Source organism: Phacochoerus africanus, chromosome 16 (genome assembly GCF_016906955.1).
Source record: "Phacochoerus africanus isolate WHEZ1 chromosome 16, ROS_Pafr_v1, whole genome shotgun sequence".
Taxonomy (NCBI): Eukaryota; Metazoa; Chordata; class Mammalia; order Artiodactyla; family Suidae; genus Phacochoerus; species Phacochoerus africanus.
This window is the reverse complement of record NC_062559.1, coordinates 46,686,815-46,704,165: the sequence shown is the minus strand read 5'-3', so window position 1 is coordinate 46,704,165 and position 17,351 is coordinate 46,686,815. Positions and strand designations below refer to the sequence as shown.

General features: G+C 41.2%; 1 long non-coding RNA gene across 1 annotated transcript in view; it reads left to right on the top strand.

Moving 5' to 3' along the window:
- LOC125117534 (uncharacterized) overlaps positions 1 to 17,351 on the top strand; it is a 79,673-nt gene that overhangs the window by 43,195 nt on the left and 19,127 nt on the right. Inside the window, exon 2 of the long non-coding RNA XR_007132646.1 lies at positions 13,146 to 13,241. This is a non-coding gene — a long non-coding RNA (uncharacterized LOC125117534). The remainder of the gene's footprint in view (positions 1 to 13,145; positions 13,242 to 17,351) is intronic.

Genomic DNA, 17,351 nt, shown 5'->3' with positions numbered 1-17,351 from the left:
CATGAGCTGTGGTATAGGTCTCAGATGCAGCTGGGATCTTACGTTGCTGTGGCTTCAGCGTAGACCAGCAGCTGTAGCTCTGATTTGACCCTTTGCCATGGGTGTGGCCCTTAAAAGCAAAAAATAAATAAATAAATTTTAAAATCCTAAAAAAGGTGCATGAATGAAGTATTATTGGTTTAAATATAATAGTATCATCAAAAAGTTGAACTTGAATTTGATCAAGCTTCTAGATTTAACTAATAATTTACCGTAGGAAGTTGAGAGTAAGGGGCCCTGATATCCTTAATAAATTGGAAAGGAGGGGTGGAAAGAGAGAGAAGGAAACTGAGATTTAAAGACTGAAAGAGACTCAAGAGATAGAACCATGTAATTGCCATGTAAGAACATTATTTGCATTCTGATTTGAGCAAAAAGCTTATTTCATCTCATTAAGAGGTAAACAGTCAGTAACCTTTACTTTCCTGTTTAATAAAATAACCAAAGTTTATAATAGATAGTTATTTGTTAAACATCTACAGTAGAATTTTAGAATGTAGGGCATTAAAGGCACAATACAAAAATATTTGTTTCAAATGATACACATATTTTTGTTGCAAAGAAGTGAAATAAAATGTTCAATAACTAGACTTTTAAGCATAAAAATAATTCCATTAGGATGAGGTTACAGAGGGCAAGTAAAAAATAAATAATACATTTATCGAAATAAATGTAAAATTGCAAGAGCTTTAATATTTTAAAAACGTGATAAGATGGGTATCAAATTGCTGTGGTACCTAGATTCTGTGGACACATTTAAAAGTTTTTTTTATTGTCAGTATTTAAAACATGTCTGAAATTATGTTCTTTATAACTGTTACAATTTGTGATGAAAAAATTTAGATGCCAACTTAAAAGTGTAGCAAGTATACAGTTCTGAAATTCCTTCAGGAGAAACATGAGCAAAAGTATTTGAAAACTTCTGTAAAATTCATCATGCCTCACTATTTTTCAAACTTGAATCCCTTTTCTTGCACAGTGCTTATCCACAGTCTTCAGTTCTGAAAACAAAAATTTAGATATGCTTGAAAATCCTAATTGCCGCACTGTGGTACCAAGAGGTATGTACCCGCAACATCATTCACTCAGTCAGTCACTTGATAAACATCAGAAACCTGTGCCAGGCCTTTGAGAGATACCCGCGGGAAGCATGTATGGTGATTCAGTCCTTTAATTTAATCCTGTCCTTACGGAGCCCAACAAAGATCGTATTCCTCGGCTCTGGCCTTGGCTGACACGCTGCTGGATGAAAATAGTGAGGTTCCTGCAGTAGTCTCCTGAAGATAGCACAAGCATAGAAGAATAAAAGAGTATTTCAGAAGTCAGGTCATTGTTCCAGAACAGTGAGAATTCTGCTCTTAAGTGAAATGGCTTCTTGGTTCTCCTGCAGGAGCCCTGAAAAGAACTAAAAGCCAAGTCCTAAGGAGGTCCATATCAGAGAACGCATCTTCATTGCTGGTGGGGGAAAAAACTCAAATAGGACAGGCTAGGGAGTGATATCAGTATTCCAGATCCGTCACTCTGTGCCCTTAGACTTTGCAGATGCTCAGGAGATTATGTGTACGTGGAGTTCCGATCCGGGAATGACTTACCTGCGGCAGTCTGACCAGCTCTGTTGAACAGAGTCGGCTGTATTTTCGAGGGCTGCCCATATGTATCACGGACAGGAGACACAGAGTTGCAAGCAGCAGTTCTGAGGTCTGTGGGACCGGTCAGGAATGTGTGCTGCTTTCTGATGTCTGCGTTAAACTCGGCAAGCATTCTTTAGGGATTTTTTACCTCTGTTGCATGTTTATATCTACCTGCCTTCCTTAACCTGTACACACTCGTGCACACATTCTTACACCCTGCAGTGGGATTCCTGTACAGAGAGTCTCTTATTTGATGGTTCAGGGGGAAATCCCTTCGACAGGGACAATGCGGATGAAAACCTCACTCTTCGTATTTGAAAAACACATGAGGCCTCAACTCCTCCAGGGGTAGATTGGCAGGATGCAGTCTGCAACCTAGTTTTTGTTTGTGTTTTGCTTTATTTTTACAGAGAGAAGTCTTCTGATTTTTCTCGGTGATTACTTAAAACCTCACGAAGAGGTCTGGTCCACTGTCCTCAGAGACTGATTCTAAGCACCATAAACCCAAGGACTTGATGCCTGTCATCTGCTCTTACTCATTTATTTTACACATTCATTTTTTTATTTACTCACTCATTCAACAAATATTTTTTGACAGCTACATTGTGCAAAGCTCTGGGCCAAGCATTAGGCAGAATTACCTGTATTTCACAGATTGTGAGACATGCCTTTTTTAGCATTTTAATGTCCGAATTCAGGATATTGCCACGGTACTGCTATTTTCTCTTTCTTAGTGGCACCAAAAACAGTTCCACATCTTACAATCAATGGCTTTTTAGATTTTATGGAATACCACATTATCCAAGGCCTCTCTGATTTCACCAAAAGAAGGAATATGCAGGAGTTCCCATCGTGGCGCAGCAGTTAACGAATCCGACTAGGAACCATGAGGTTGCGGGTTCGGTCCCTGCCCTTGCTCAGTGGGTTAACGATCCACGTTGCCGTGAGCTGTGGTGTTGGTTGCAGACACGGCTCGGATCCCGCGTTGCTGTGGCTCTGGCGTAGGCCGGCGGCTACAGCTCCGATTCGACCCCTAGCCTGGGAACCTCCATATGCTGCAGGAGTGGCCCAAGAAATGGCAAAAAGACAAAAAAAAAAAAGAAGAAGAAGAAGAAAGAATATGCAAAATAAAACTTACAAACCAGCAGCCTTTTCACTATCATCAGCTTTTGAAGGTGATCTGTGTGTTTCATTTATTCATAGTCTCCCTGGCCTTGAAAACATATCATAACTTTATATGGATTATCTGTTGTTATTCTGTAGTTTTTTGAATTCACAGGTGATTTTTTTTTTATTGCCATAGTGTATGTGGAGAGGGTGGTGGTGTTTTATACCAAAAAACTCATTTGGAAATTGATTCTTGATCCATTGTTAAGCCATAATTTTAGGAGACTGTTTCTTAGGATGTCTTACCTATATGCCAGTAGAAACTAGTTAGATATATTTTTAATCAAGCAAAGAAAATTCTTCTGGTGTTTTATCCATCCAAACTTTTATAGAGTCGCTGTGATACATTGCAAAGTGCTGTTGGAGGGCAGAAACCATGGGATATTATTTTTGCCTTCAAGAGATTTACAGTTTAAACGGGAGGGGAGAGCCTGTAAACTATGAATGCTCAGATAAGGATGAAATGAGTCCTCTAACCACGACCCAGGGACATCTACATGAGAGCCACATCACACCACAGCATCACACTAACCTTTCAGTATAGCAAAATGAAGGCTGCTTCCCCCTTCCTCAGAAATTTGGCTCCGTTAGAGAAAAAGACCGCAGGTGGGCCCCCAAACAGTGTCCCAAAGCCGCCCTTCCATTGCTTTTAAAGACTAACTGCCATTGCCTGTGGGATGGCAGGGACCATGTATTTTGAAAGTTTTACAATCAGCCAAAATTTCCAGGCCTCATATAACTGCTATCATTGCGTTCCACCCAAATGTAGGTCCTGTCATTATTGCGTTTACCCCCATTCTCCTTCCATGATGAGCTGCCCTTTTTCTTCCCCACTCAGCCCCTCCCAAACCTTTGAATTGCCTTCAAGATTCTTCATCTTTGGAGTTCCCGTCGTGGCTCGGTGGTTAGCAAACCCAACTAGTATCCATGAGGATGCACTTTCAATCCCTAGCCTGGGAACTTCCTTACACCATGGGTGTGGCCCTAAAACGACAAAAAAAAAAAAAAAAAAGAAAGAAAAAAAAATTCTTGTAGATCCTAAAAAATAACTTTTGCTGTAGCATGGAAGAAGGAGAACGAAAGGAAAAGATAGCTTCTCTTCTTGAGTATGTAAGTGTAATAACGGAAAGAAACTGGGGGGCCCCCACAATAAGGAAATGATATCTCAGAGTGCTGAGAAAATTCAGCTCTGAGGTTTCCCTCTAGGATGTATTGTCTGAGAGAATGCATTTCCACCTAACCTTTGCCCCAGCACATGTGACAGCTGAGAGTCACATGAATGACGGAAGGCTGGGGCTTAGTCAATTTACCTGAATTCTCAGAACCTTGACTTTCAAGCTACCTTTCTCTCCTACTTGGTGTGCAAGAGATTAAAAGGGAAGTTAGTAAAAAGATTATATTAAATCCACTCTAACTTATGGGGCTATGTGTGAATCACTAGCAAATTTTCGGTTTTATTTTTAGCAAGAGATTTCTTGAGACAAACCAGTTTGTAGATGCCCCAACACCACGGGCAGCCCCTACCCAGCACACCCTCCACCAGTTTGCCTGTCACTCCCTGTCTCCACCCTCAATTCAGACCCAGAAGTCAGAGTCCAAAGTAACAGGAACTCTTCCCTCAGCAAGTACCCAAAATGGTCCCACATCTTTTAACTCATAAAATACCCCTAAGACCTGTAAACAAAAGAAAAAGTAGAAGTATTACTAATTTAAAAAGAAAGTCACCCATTCTAAATATGTTCATCTTATTGAAAAATACCACACACAAACAAAAACCTGTATTTCTAGTATGCCCAGGTTTATGAAGACTGATTTTCAGACCCTCAAATCCTAGGGATTGAGCCTTTAATAATTTGGGGGAATTATTCACCTCCAGTGAAATGGAGGTGGCTATGTTGCAACATAATTTTCTCACCATCCCAGCCAAGAGATCCCTTACCCATATACTTGCACATTGGTGGACACTAGGAAAGGTGCCTGATTTAGCAAATAAAAGTACATGGTACCTGGCTGTATCTGAATTTCAGTTAGACAACAAATAATTTTGGAGTAAGTCCATGTCAGATGTAACACTTGGAACATACGCATTCTAAAATTATTTGCTTATACGAATTTTGAGTTGAATTGGGTGTTTGTATTTTATCTGGCAATCTTATCACTAAAAATTATTGCTTGGGATTCACCAAGCACTTTTATATCCACTATTTATTCTGGTCAAAGGAATTGGAAGTAATAAATACCTAGTAATGGTAGCAGTTCCAGTATTGGGCAGTCTATCAAAAGAAAAGGACTTGGGACTTCTCAGCATCTCAGAAATCATCATACAGGCACAATCCAACTTGCCGGTGAGAAAGGAGACCAGCCATAGTTATAAGGCGGGGAAGAGAGGCAGCCCTCAACAAAGTAAAAGATCCAAGGAAAGACTATTAAAGCTGTTTTCCATTACAGGTTATTACGAGATTTTAGGTATTGTTCCCTGTGTTATGTACTATACCCTTGTTGCTTATCTATTTTATATGCTGCATAACTGAATCACTTTGCTCCAAGCCTGAAACTCACACGATATTGTAAATCAACTCTACTTCCATTTAAAAATAAGTAAAAATAAAACAAAAGATCCAAGGGGAATGGAGCCTCTTCTAGAGACCACAGCAGACACTATGTGCTGGGCTTCCCAGTGCCCCCCGAAAGCGGTGCTGTGGTTACACCCCTGGGCCTCCACGGAAAATGGACAACGAGGCCTGGTTCGGTGCTTTAGAAACTAAAACATTCTGACAGAGGAACCCAACTGATTTTTCAGCTTCCTTCCTTTGCATCTCAGCTCAGGACTTTCACACAGTTCTCATAAAGGCGAGGCAAATATTTATAGATAGAAAATGGTAACAAGTGCCTTGATAAGCTCAAAGAAACAGTTAAATCTGTGTGTGGATCATTTAATCACAGTATCTGGAGTATATAAACATGGCACATATTATCTCCCCCCTTTTTTTGTGGCCTCAAAATTCGATCCAAGTCTGGGAGTTGAAAAGTCCCATTTTGTGTAATCAGGTTCTGGTTGAACATGATTGCTGAATTATTTTAAATTGAAGACACATGTCTAGAGGCTGAGCTGTATGTATTATTTCAGGATGGTGTCCATTAGGTCTTATCCGCAGGGGCTATCTTCAACTTTTGCCACATTCAATGCATTCTTTATACATCCGTACTTGCAAAGTGGTGAATCATATGCAAGGGAAAATTGGAGGGAATATGGTACTCGTTAAAGGGTGATTTTTTGAAATTATCTTGAATGCATTATTCAGACCTGTTTTCAGTCTCCCCTGCTAAGGGTCCCAGTGCTAGCTGGGAAATTTTCTGGAAAAAAAAAAAAAAAAAAAGAATATTTTAAAAACAATAGCCATGCATAAATAAATAAAATCCTGTAGTTGTGCAAGAGCTTTTGCCAAGTTAGGGCTTTGAAAACTTTACAACTGAAGCAACATTTACTTTAACTCCTTGTCAGCCCTAAACACTTTAAGTGTCTTAATTGCAGATCCAAATTGTTGCCACTGCCACGGGCTTTTCCCTTTGAGTGTATTTGTCCCTGAACCGAGGCTCTTGTCAGACTTCACCTCACAAGGGCAGCCAGTTGATTTTGTAAATTGTTGCATCATGTCAAGGTTTCCTGCCCTGATTTGAAGGTGGCTGGCTCTCTATGAGTGTTGGGTTTAGGGAAATCTAATGCTAATCAGTCCGGGGGCCCAACCACCCCAGACATCCCTCCATTCCAAAGATGTCCTCCATGCTAAGAGCTGGGGCGTCTGTTGCATGTTCGTTTTAACAGCTTTACCGATGTATAATTTTCATACAATAAAATTCACTCAGAGTTTATAATTCAATGGTTTTAGTAAATTTTTGGAGTTATGCAACCACAACGTACTTTGAAAATTATCTCATCAACACAAAAGAAACCCTGTGTCCATTTGCAGTCACTCCACATTCCCACCTCCAGCCCTCAGCAATCGCAGATCTGCTTTGGGCCTTCTATAGAGTTGCCTTTTCTGGACATTTCTATAAATGGAATTATACAGTAGGTGATTTTTTTTCTTGCCTGGCTCCTCTGACTTGGCATAAACTTGTTGTGGTTCATCCACATTTCAGCGGGTACAGTACTTTGTGTTGTTGGCGAATATTCCGTCGTCTAGATAGACCCCCTTTGTTCCTCCCAGTTGTCAGCTGACAGGCATTAGGTTGCTTTCACTTGACAGCTAAGAAAAATGCAGCTGTAAACATTCGTGTACAAACAGGCATTTTAAAATGAATTTGATGTGGAATTGTTAGTGTCATTCACAGTAAGATGTTGGATTTACTTTTTTACTTTTTTTAAGGGGTTATCCATGCTTTTGTTAAAGCTGTCTATGGGAACATTCCAGAATTAAGTAGACTTCAGAGTGCTTTAAGAAATAGTATGTATCAGAGTGGGGACCATAGCGATTCCTAGATATGAAGTGGTTAAGAACAACTTGGAAGTGACCTTCAGAGTGGCCTCAGCACCTTGCATGCCAGTCTCACACCCTGAGAGTTTAAAGAGCTCAGAGCCACACATGCCAGCCGCACAGCCCTTCCTCCTGGCAGCCCCAGCACAAGATGCCTGATTTCGGAAAATCCTGCTGACTTGAATAACATGGAGGCTACTCAGAGAGAAGTCAAGTTGGAAGTGGCAGGGAGGTGAACAGGTCACAACACGGGAACAAAGTTGTCAGGCTGTGTTTATTTCATGCCTTCAAAGACTCCTGCGACTGATGGAGATCCTAGCAATTCTGTCATCTGGGCGTGAGAGGTGGACATGGTGGGGAAGCAGCTGTATCAAAAAGTGCCCTCTCACGTTGCCCCCAAATCACCCATCTCGAGCCATGAAAAACCCATGTCATGAGACGTCCTTTCCCCAGAATCATCACAGAGAGCAGGCATACAAGAAGCAATATGGTTTACGGATCATGATGCTGATCAAAGACAAAGCCAGGGTTTTTGTCCTGGTTTGTCACTAACCCCCTCTGTGGCCTTGGCCAGGTCACTAACCTCTCTGGGCCTGTAAAGTGATCGAGTTGAGATACCACGATTCTTGCCTAAGTTTTTTTCCTACTTCTAATATTCTAGTTCTCTTATGACTTTGAAAAGTTATACTTCCGAAACTCACATTTAAAAGTTAAACCAATATCATCCTGTTAGCAATCAACTTCCTGATATCAAGAGGCAGGATCTGGAAAACCAACTGGTGAATAATTAGCACTTGGAACACGATCTTTAAAAATGCCACATAGCGTCCCAGTGGCACCCCAACCTTATTTTGCAAATAGGAATATTGTTGTTGATTTTTCTGCATATTCTCTGGCAAGTCATTTAGCTTCTTTGTGTCAGAGTTGGGAATTGAACCAACATTTTAGAGCTTCCAGACCTTTATTGTCTTAATTAATCTAGATTGCCTGGGAGCACAGAAAATAATCATTCAAGAATTTGTGTAAAATAATCCGCCATTAAAAAAGAATCTCGGATTCACTGGCCAAGTGAATTTTTTCATGGTTTAGTTCTTATTGGAATGGTGGGATAGTCCTGGAGAAAGAGGCTGGGGGGTGGTTACAATTTGACAATAAGGAGTCAGGCTTTTCTCTTAAGAATAAAGAATGCCAGCACATCTCTGCTCCCTGTTCCTTGGTTGCCTGTATTTTCTCTCTTGCCCGCGGAGCTATCTGACGTCTCTTGCCCAGCCTCTCAGACAAAAAGCCAGCTCCTGAAGCCTTATCACTGCTTCCATTAGGACTTTTTTCAATACATGCCTTAATGGAGGCCAGCAGTCTCTGCCCACTTCCCCATGGCAACAACTAGCCATGGGGTTCACAGGAATGCCCGCTCCTTTCAACTTATGCTGAGCATTCCAGAGCCCTGGAGTTCTGACTGTTCTCCAAGCAGTGACCAGCTTGGTAATGAAAGAAATCTGGGGACAGATGGAATGAAATTGAAATCACATCATCCTTACCCTCTCCCAAGTGCTGGCCTGTTGTTTTGGCAAATCTCCACAAAGCTCCATGGCACTCATGCTGGTCTGATGGAGGCTGCCTCTTAAATGTGGATGCCTGAACATCAAGGCTGATGGCACGGTGGCACATTAAAGAGGAAATTGCATTAATGTCATGTGGTCCCTTCACAACAGTCAGAACTGCACGTAAATGTGAAGACGTCCACGTGCCACCAGCCAAATGAGGAGGTCTCTTTTCACTTATAGGCCCATCTGTTGTTGAAAAATAACCATGTATAAGTGAGGAGCCATTCCGTGTCGGAAAAGGAGCTCAGTCTTTGAGATAAAAACGGCTGCAAATATTCTTCTTTCTGATGTTCGTCTTTGAATTTAGCCGAGCGGCGCTCTTACAAAGCCATCTGAAACAACTGCACAGCTCGTGGGAAGATACCGACATCCTCCCTTGAGCTGCTGTAGATGTCTGATAACAACTCTTTGCTTCACCTCTTCGATTTGTAGAAGAGGGGCGATGAGTGTCCACGTTATGAACCAAAGTTTAACGGCCCAGGCTGAATTGCCATGTGCTGCTGAAGACACTGAGTGGGGCGTAGAAGGAAGTGACAGGAGGAAGAAGGGCGCCTTGGTGTACCCTAGATGGATGGCATAGATTCACAGCTCAGTCCACTTCTTCCAATCGCCAACTTTCAGAAATACCGTCAACAGGGCGTAGAGCACTGGTGAAGATGTTTTGGTTGGTACGAACTCCTGGCCTGACGATGTGAGTTTATTTTCATAGTCAAAAGTTTTATTTCCTCCTCAAATACTTCAAAACAGTGCAAATGTTGTATAAGTCTATAAACATAAAAGTCCTTTAAATTTGAACAAAAGATTTTTAAGAATATACAAAATGACATATTACATTCCTCCAAGCTCTTACAAAAAGCAAATACAATTTATTAAAATATGCATGTTGTATTCTATCCCATTGTCCTTCCAAAAGGAGGGAGGAAAGCATGGAATTTGAGTTTGGTAGTTTGTCTTTAAAAACTCCTACTCCTAAAGACAAAAACAAACAAAAAAATAAAAAAATTCCTACTCCACCTATTATTGAATGGTTTCAAAAAGAATCTGAGCATTTTTACTTATAAAAATCAGTGAGAAAAAGGATGTATATATGTAGGTATAACTGGGTCACTTTTCTGTACAGTAGAAAATTGACAGAACACTGTAAACCAACTATAATGGAAAAAATAAGATCATTTTTTTAAAAGGGATGGGACTGCAAGGGGAAAACATGTCAGTATTTTAAAATATTGACCCACTTAGAATAAAATGTTTCTTTTAACCAGAAAACAATATAAAAAGCAGCATAGTAACAGGAGCAAGTATTATTGTTATTATTATAGCAACTTTATTTAAAGGATTATTGTCAAAATGAAATGTTACATGCTTTTAAAATTGGAAAGCCCTAATTGAAAGTTAATTATCTATAGAGGAAAAAAAATAGCAAATTCACCAAAGCATCTGGAAAAGGTTTGTTTTTCGCATGAGTTATTCCTCATGTGGATACAGAAAATATTGAGATAAGAAATGATCTAGTTTGAATAACTTCCTTATCTGCAGATTTCTTTTTCCAGTTATGTCTCCAAAACTTCCTCTCTTCTTGAATGTAGTTCTATATGCTTTATAAACAGGGAGAAATTGCTGTCAAGAACTCAAAATTGTGTCAGAGAAAATCCTCCTTCCATCTCGTATCTCTTCAAACGCCCTTTCCTTGGAGCTCACACGCATTTTCCTGGCAAGATGCTCGTTATTTAGAAGTTACTTTGCGATTGCCTCCAACTTCTGCTTGCCTGCAGGTTTAACTCTGCTTTTATTTAAGGATATGGGAAGACCTTTGAAGAATGAAAAATTGGAATCAATTGTGGATAAACTCCCAGAGCGGCACCAGCAAACTTAAGCTTGGACAATATTGTCTTCGTCGTGGCAGATTGTAATGATTCATCACTTTCTCCTCCCATTATTGTTAGAAATACTGCAGTCCCGAGTTTCTAAATTAATAAGAGCCCATATTGACAGCACAGTATTCCTTTAATAACGTATTGCAGACATAGTCTCACTTTATGAACATATATTGATTACATTCGTAAACGGATCACAGTACTGCATTTCTACCCATAGAGTCAGAATTATCTATGTCTCTGTAAATCGGGAGTATCATGAGGATTTCTTTGGTTAATTCAGAGGGAGAAAGTAAAAAGGGCCAGGAGACAGGAGGTAAGAAGGTATGATAGGCAAAAGAAAGACACCCTTACACTTGGAGAAAAGAAGTCTGTTGTTTAACTCTGTCTCCTTAAAGTCATACACCGTCAAAACTATGAAAATCGTAGTCTGGATTGCGTTGGGCATCACATGGACAAACCAATTAGCCGTTCATTAAAATCTTCCTTTTCTGGGCATTCCCATCATGGCTCAGCAGTTAACAAACTTGACTAGTATTCATAAGGACATGGGTTTGATCCCTGGCCTCACTCAGTGGGTTAAGGATCTGATGTTGCTGTGGCTGTGGTGTAGCCAGAAGCTACCTCTCCAATTTGAGCCCTAGCCTGGGAACCTCTATGTGCCATGGCGCAGCCCTAAAAAGACAAAATCAAATCAAATCAAATCTTCGTTTTCACCTAGATGTTACAGCGACAAGCAGCTAGGCTTAGCAGTCCTGCAGCCAAGCATTCGGAGCCTTTTCCAGAGGGAGATGGTCAAGAAGACTTTTGAAATTCTGATGAAGATTCCTCTTCCAGGATAAAAATAAATACCAGATTTTGTCCAGCTATTTCCAGGCATTTTATGGATTGCATGGATTCCATATGCCAATATCTGAAGTATCTTCTGAATTTACCCCTTTCTTAGTTATTTTTCGCATGATTAATGGATGTTAGCAATAGAGAATCTCTTGACATAGGAAACCGTGTGTTATAAACAGTATGTGATATTATTTATGTGACTAATAGCGTTGATAAATAGTACGATCATTTGTGATAGATAGTAAATATTTGTTTCCAAACCTTTTTAGTCCTGAAAAGACAGCAGATGATAAAGACATCATCCTTTTATTAATCTTTCAATATTGTCAAGTTAAAAAAAATAAAACTGCTTTCCGGAAAAGATTCCCCAACCCCTTGCTTTCCAGAAAAGAGTCTGTATGTTTTCATCTGTTTATGTAACAGGCAGTCATCACTGCAACAGATCTCCTTCTTAGATAAGAAACAACCTGAGAGAAAAATCAACCCGAGAGAAAATACCAATTAGAGAAATCCTAGATAAAGAAAGAGCCGAAAAATATAGTAACTCCTTTTTATGGAAAATGGGTCAGGACCAAAGCTCTTCCACAAGAAAGAAATTCTTCATACGATGGAAATCTTCGTTTTATTTTTAAAGTACAGTATTCTATTACTTTTGAATAATGATGGAAGATTTAATATGCTACTGTTTCATCCCCATTTTACTGAGAATTGATACACCACAACTCTTTTATAAGATACGTTAAAAACACATGAAGATTTTCAAATTTTATCAAAAGCTTTTATTTAATTAAATTCACTTTTTAAAAAGAGATATTATCTTAATCAGAAATAAATATTTGCATAAATTCATACTCTTCTTTGTTAACAATTCTCAAGACAGTTTCTTAATATAAAAAATCAAAAGCATCTTATAGTCAAGTTAAACTTCAAAATTAATTTCAAACAGTTGAAAATTATAAAAAGGCATATTTTGGTTTCCTCAATAACATCACCAAGTGAATTATAATGTTAAAATACCGAGGTCGAGGACTTTATGCCACAAAGCCCCCTCGTGTTATGTCCTAAAGAATCAAAAAAGAAAATAATTATATACAGGCAGATTATATAGCTAAGAATATTGTATACTGTACTTTAAATCTAGTCTCCAAAGTGGCTGCTTTATATAAGAAAATAGCCCACAAAACATAAAATTTATAAGTGGACTGTTGTGCATTTGTAGAGTGAATGTTTCATTTTCAGAATTACAGATATATAAAAATCATACATCTCTGCTGGTGAAAGACTAGTAAACTTTCACATGTTCTGTAAAAATTTAAATGCTAGAGGCCAATACTCACAAAATTTAATGATCTTTCTGCTAATAAAAGCTAACTTCTTTTTTAAAAAAAGAATAAAAGCAAAGCATATAGATCTTAAGTGCTGTATTTGCAAGTTTTCAAAAAAAGGAGTGTGCATGAAATTACTTATTTTGTATTTTTATTTTCTCATATTTACTAAAATTCATTCTATTCACAGGAGTAAGTGGAAATATGAAATAAATACTGATGTGCCTGCCCCATCTGGTCACACAGTGCTTTGAAGAAAGGCCCTTCCTCTGGGGAAAATGACAAGGTAAAATAAAAACAGAACTATTTTTAAAATGTTTATTTAAGTTAAGAAAGAAAAAAGGGAGGGTGGGCAAAAAAGTCTGGAACAACCCACTTTTTTTCAAGTATGTTTTTTGCCATTAAACTTGAGGCCTTTATGGTTGCTTGATCAATATCCGCAGCGTACGCCTTACGAATGAGTTACATCCTAGGTTTCTCTTCTGTTATTTGGAACTCAGCACATCTCTTAGAATCAAATGTTCCACTGGGTGGATTCCCTGGCTGGCTCACAAAATTCAAAACAATCCACAGGTCAGCTTGCTGCATATGTGAGTAGTGTTTAAGTGGCAATCGAACCTCAGGTAAAATACTTCCTATAGAAAAATGCACTCCAGACCCCATCTCGGGTTTTCAGAAGTACTTCTACTGCTGGGACCTTCTGCTTCTACTGCTTCAATCCCAGGCGTGGCTGGGGATTGAAGGAGGTGGGAAGGACAGGGAAGGGTTCATCTTAACCACCGTGAACTCCTAAACCCTCTAGTATTGTTTAAGAAGATAAATTATAACTCTGCTGCAAATCTACAATGAACTCGTGTCAAAGATTTTGTTACCTCATTAATTAGCCAACAAGTCGGGTGTTACCACAGGGTCAAAGAATTCGGGAAACCACACATACATGGATTATAAGGAATGCTGAGATGAATTTACACAGAAATGCAAAAGGCTCTATCCATACGGCAGTGATCTGGTACATTATACCAGACCCAATTACTTTGCTTTTTTACAGGTAGGAAGCATTTTCACTATTATCAGTGGTCTACAAATTCAGAATTAGAAAGAAATTTAAGAGCAGTGAAAGGTGGATGACCACAATAGTGCATCACACAGGACATGCTGTTACTTGTCTCATCCGTTTAAAGCGCTTCACGGTCATTCCCGGCAACATTGTAACACCAGTCCTTCCAGGCCTCTCCCGTCCCTGACACTGTAGATTGGGCAGGAGATACTGAATTCCAGACAGCAGTTCGCACACTGTCCGTTCACAAAGCCTATACCAGGGCTGTCCAGTAGAAATATAATGCAAGCCACAATTGTGGCCAGATATGACATTTTTAGTTTTCTGAAAAGCACTGCAGGGGAGCTGCCACCTTCAAATACCACTTTAAAAAAGAAATCACGTACAATTAATTTTAGTGAAATGTTCAAATGAACACGGGCAAAATATTATTGCAACATTAAATCAGATGGAAGAAGTATTGGTAAGGTATTTTACAGTCTTTCTCAAATTCTGTCTTCAAACCCAGTGTATGTTCTGCACTTACAGCACATCTTGACTCAGACGAGCCGCATTTCAGATGTTTTACTAGCCACATGCGGCCCATGGCTACCATAGCACAGGGCTACATAAATCAAATATTCATGAGCTAGCTACGTTTTGCATTTCTTGAAATATTAATTAAAATATTTAGGTCTGTCCCAGCCCTTCCATGCCCATTCCATTATTTTCAAGGTAGCTGAATTCACAGATTTTCCTCATGTGGGAATGAAGCATGACCAGCGCCCAAGGAAACTAATTTGAAATTTGTCTTGTGTGGCCCCATGAATTTTCTCATCTGCAGTCTGCACCATTGGCTTTTCCACAGGGGACCATCCTTACCCCTGTGATGTGAGAAAGAGACAGCAGTAGCACCCTGGGACATGGCAGGAACCGTAGCAATAGACATCGTGTTGCTTTGTCTGTCACCTGCGTACGACAGCGCCCATCAAAAACATTAACTTTTCCATTTTCATGTCGCCCTTGTGGGGTAAGGCGAGGGGGGACATTTCTCATAATCCCTCTTTCACTGCAGAAAGACAAAAGACATTTTCCTCTGGGAGTGTAGGTAAGGTAGCTAAGCTCTAGCCACTCGGCATCTTGTACATTGCACAGGCCTCCGCTGGGCGCAGAGAGATCCAGCTCAGCGTTCTGCCCCTAGGCGGGAAAACGGGCCCTCCCTCAGCAGGGCCACCAGAGCGTCGTGCCAGGGGCCACACAACATCCCCAGTGCCAGGCAGGGACTGAGGAAGAAGGAAACCAAGGGGAGCCTCTGCTCTGCTGCTGAGCCAAGGCAGGGAGGGCACGGTGAACCCCCGCTTAAGCCAGTGTGTTCAGAATCTGTGCATTGATTTACGTGCTTTGTGGGTCCCTTTCTCCACAGGGATTTCTGAGAAAAGGCTGAAAGTCCCAGGGTCAGACAACCCACTAGGATCCCTGATTAAACAACCAACCAACCAAAAGCCTCTTTCTTTCAGACAGTTTTGGGGGACACTTGGAATTCTTCTTTTCCTGGTGTAGTTCTGGTGTTTTATATAATTTGAGCTCAGGAAATAAGTCGTACTGCTGTGTGTGTCTGTGTGTGTCTGTGTGTGTGAGAGAGACAACAGCTAAAGACTCCCCTGAGATCCAACATCTTTCCTCCTCCTCATTTTCTCAGGACCTCAGGGACTTAAATCAGGGCTCCAGAAACCAGTGGCTCCAAAATACCCGGCAAATCCTTCATACCCTCTCGTGAACTTTCAGGAGCCATTATGCTCCCCACCCATTCCAGCCACTGTTTTGACTCTGGTGGCCACCGTTTGCAGTTGCCACTTCCTCTGCCTGAATGGCACTCTTACACTGGGTGACAGTCACCCCATTCAACTGACAGCGTTGGTCTGAATTTCACATTAGCTGCGCAATAATAACCTATTGAAGGACTAGGCCCTATAGTGTTTGTATAAGGAGGGGAACCATTAAGAAAAGACTACATTGCTGAATTCAAGAAGGGGGCTATTTCTTTCCTACTATAAACAGAAGTGATTATAAAACCAGAACCCAGAAAGCGTTCCTCACCCTCCGCGTCGGCGTGAGGGGGTTTCGTCTCTGCGAAGGTCTGGGCTCAGAGCGCCGACTTCTCCCAGTTTTTCCTGTATATTCCAGGGAGGGGGTAGAAACCAAAGCGAACAAAGTGCCCCCAAAGGACCCTCTCTTCCTCCAGAAAGCTTCTGTTTTTAATTCTCTGCAGCTTTTAGAACAGTGGCATGGGAAGGTTTCAACAGTCTGTGGTGGAAGAGAATTCCTGCGTTCTCTAAGGACACCCGCTTTAGATAATCCCCGCTGGCAGCGGGACCTCGGGGCCAGGCCGGGCAAAGGGGTTTTGCTGGCAGTTTCTTTTCGGCGCATTCCGTCATCTCAAAGTAACTCAACAACTGCGTTTCCCTCTCCACGCGGGAGTCGAACGCATGTTTGGAGTGGGTGGCGAAATGTACCTGCGTTTCCCTCTGAGGGTCTGTCCCGCTGGTGCTCGGCGCTTTGCGTGGGTGCTCGATGTTGCCCCGGGGACCCCTGAGCTCTCTAGGAGTTCTCCCAATCGCCCTACCTCCAGCCCGCAGGGAGGCGGCAAGTGGCGAGCCCAGCTTTCTTGTCAAGTGGGGAAACCGAGCAGATGCATAGAACATGGCAAGTAGTTTTCCCAAAAGTACGACGGGGAATGCGAGCCGCAAAAGTAAACGTTCTTTTGTGGTTCTGTCTGGTTTGTGGCCTCGCGGCTTCTCTCACAAACACACATTGCAGGGTGTCTTCCCACAGGCATCAGATGTGCGTTTGTTGTCCAGCTGCCAAGACATTCGCTGGGCAGACAGTTCGTAAACTTGGCCGCATACGGGTACGTGCACTCCCAGAAGCCTGCTCTGCTCCCACGTTGGTCTCCTGAGGTTGAAGCAGCCCTGGACACCCCTGAACACAGGGACCACAAGGAAGAGCAGGACTTCTGAGAATTTCCTCTGGTTCATCCCAGGCTGCCTTTGCAGAGCTGACTGTGCACCCGCAGGGCTCCCTTTCAGAAAGGCATATTTAAGGTGACTGGCCGTAGAAAGTACTAGACCCAAATAACCTCTCAGGGTTCTTAAGGACAGGACTTGAAGCTTGGGAAGCAAGCGCCAAATGAGCTGCAGGCGTGAAGGTGACGAGAAGGGCTCCAACGTAGTGGGAGCAAAGCTGCCCAGATTTCAAAGCGAGTTCTACCTCCTAATGTTACAGCCATTAAATCAAGAATTTAATTCTTTAGCCAAAATGCCCTATTTCCTAATAGAGTTCTCACTTGGCAAAAGCTGCTTA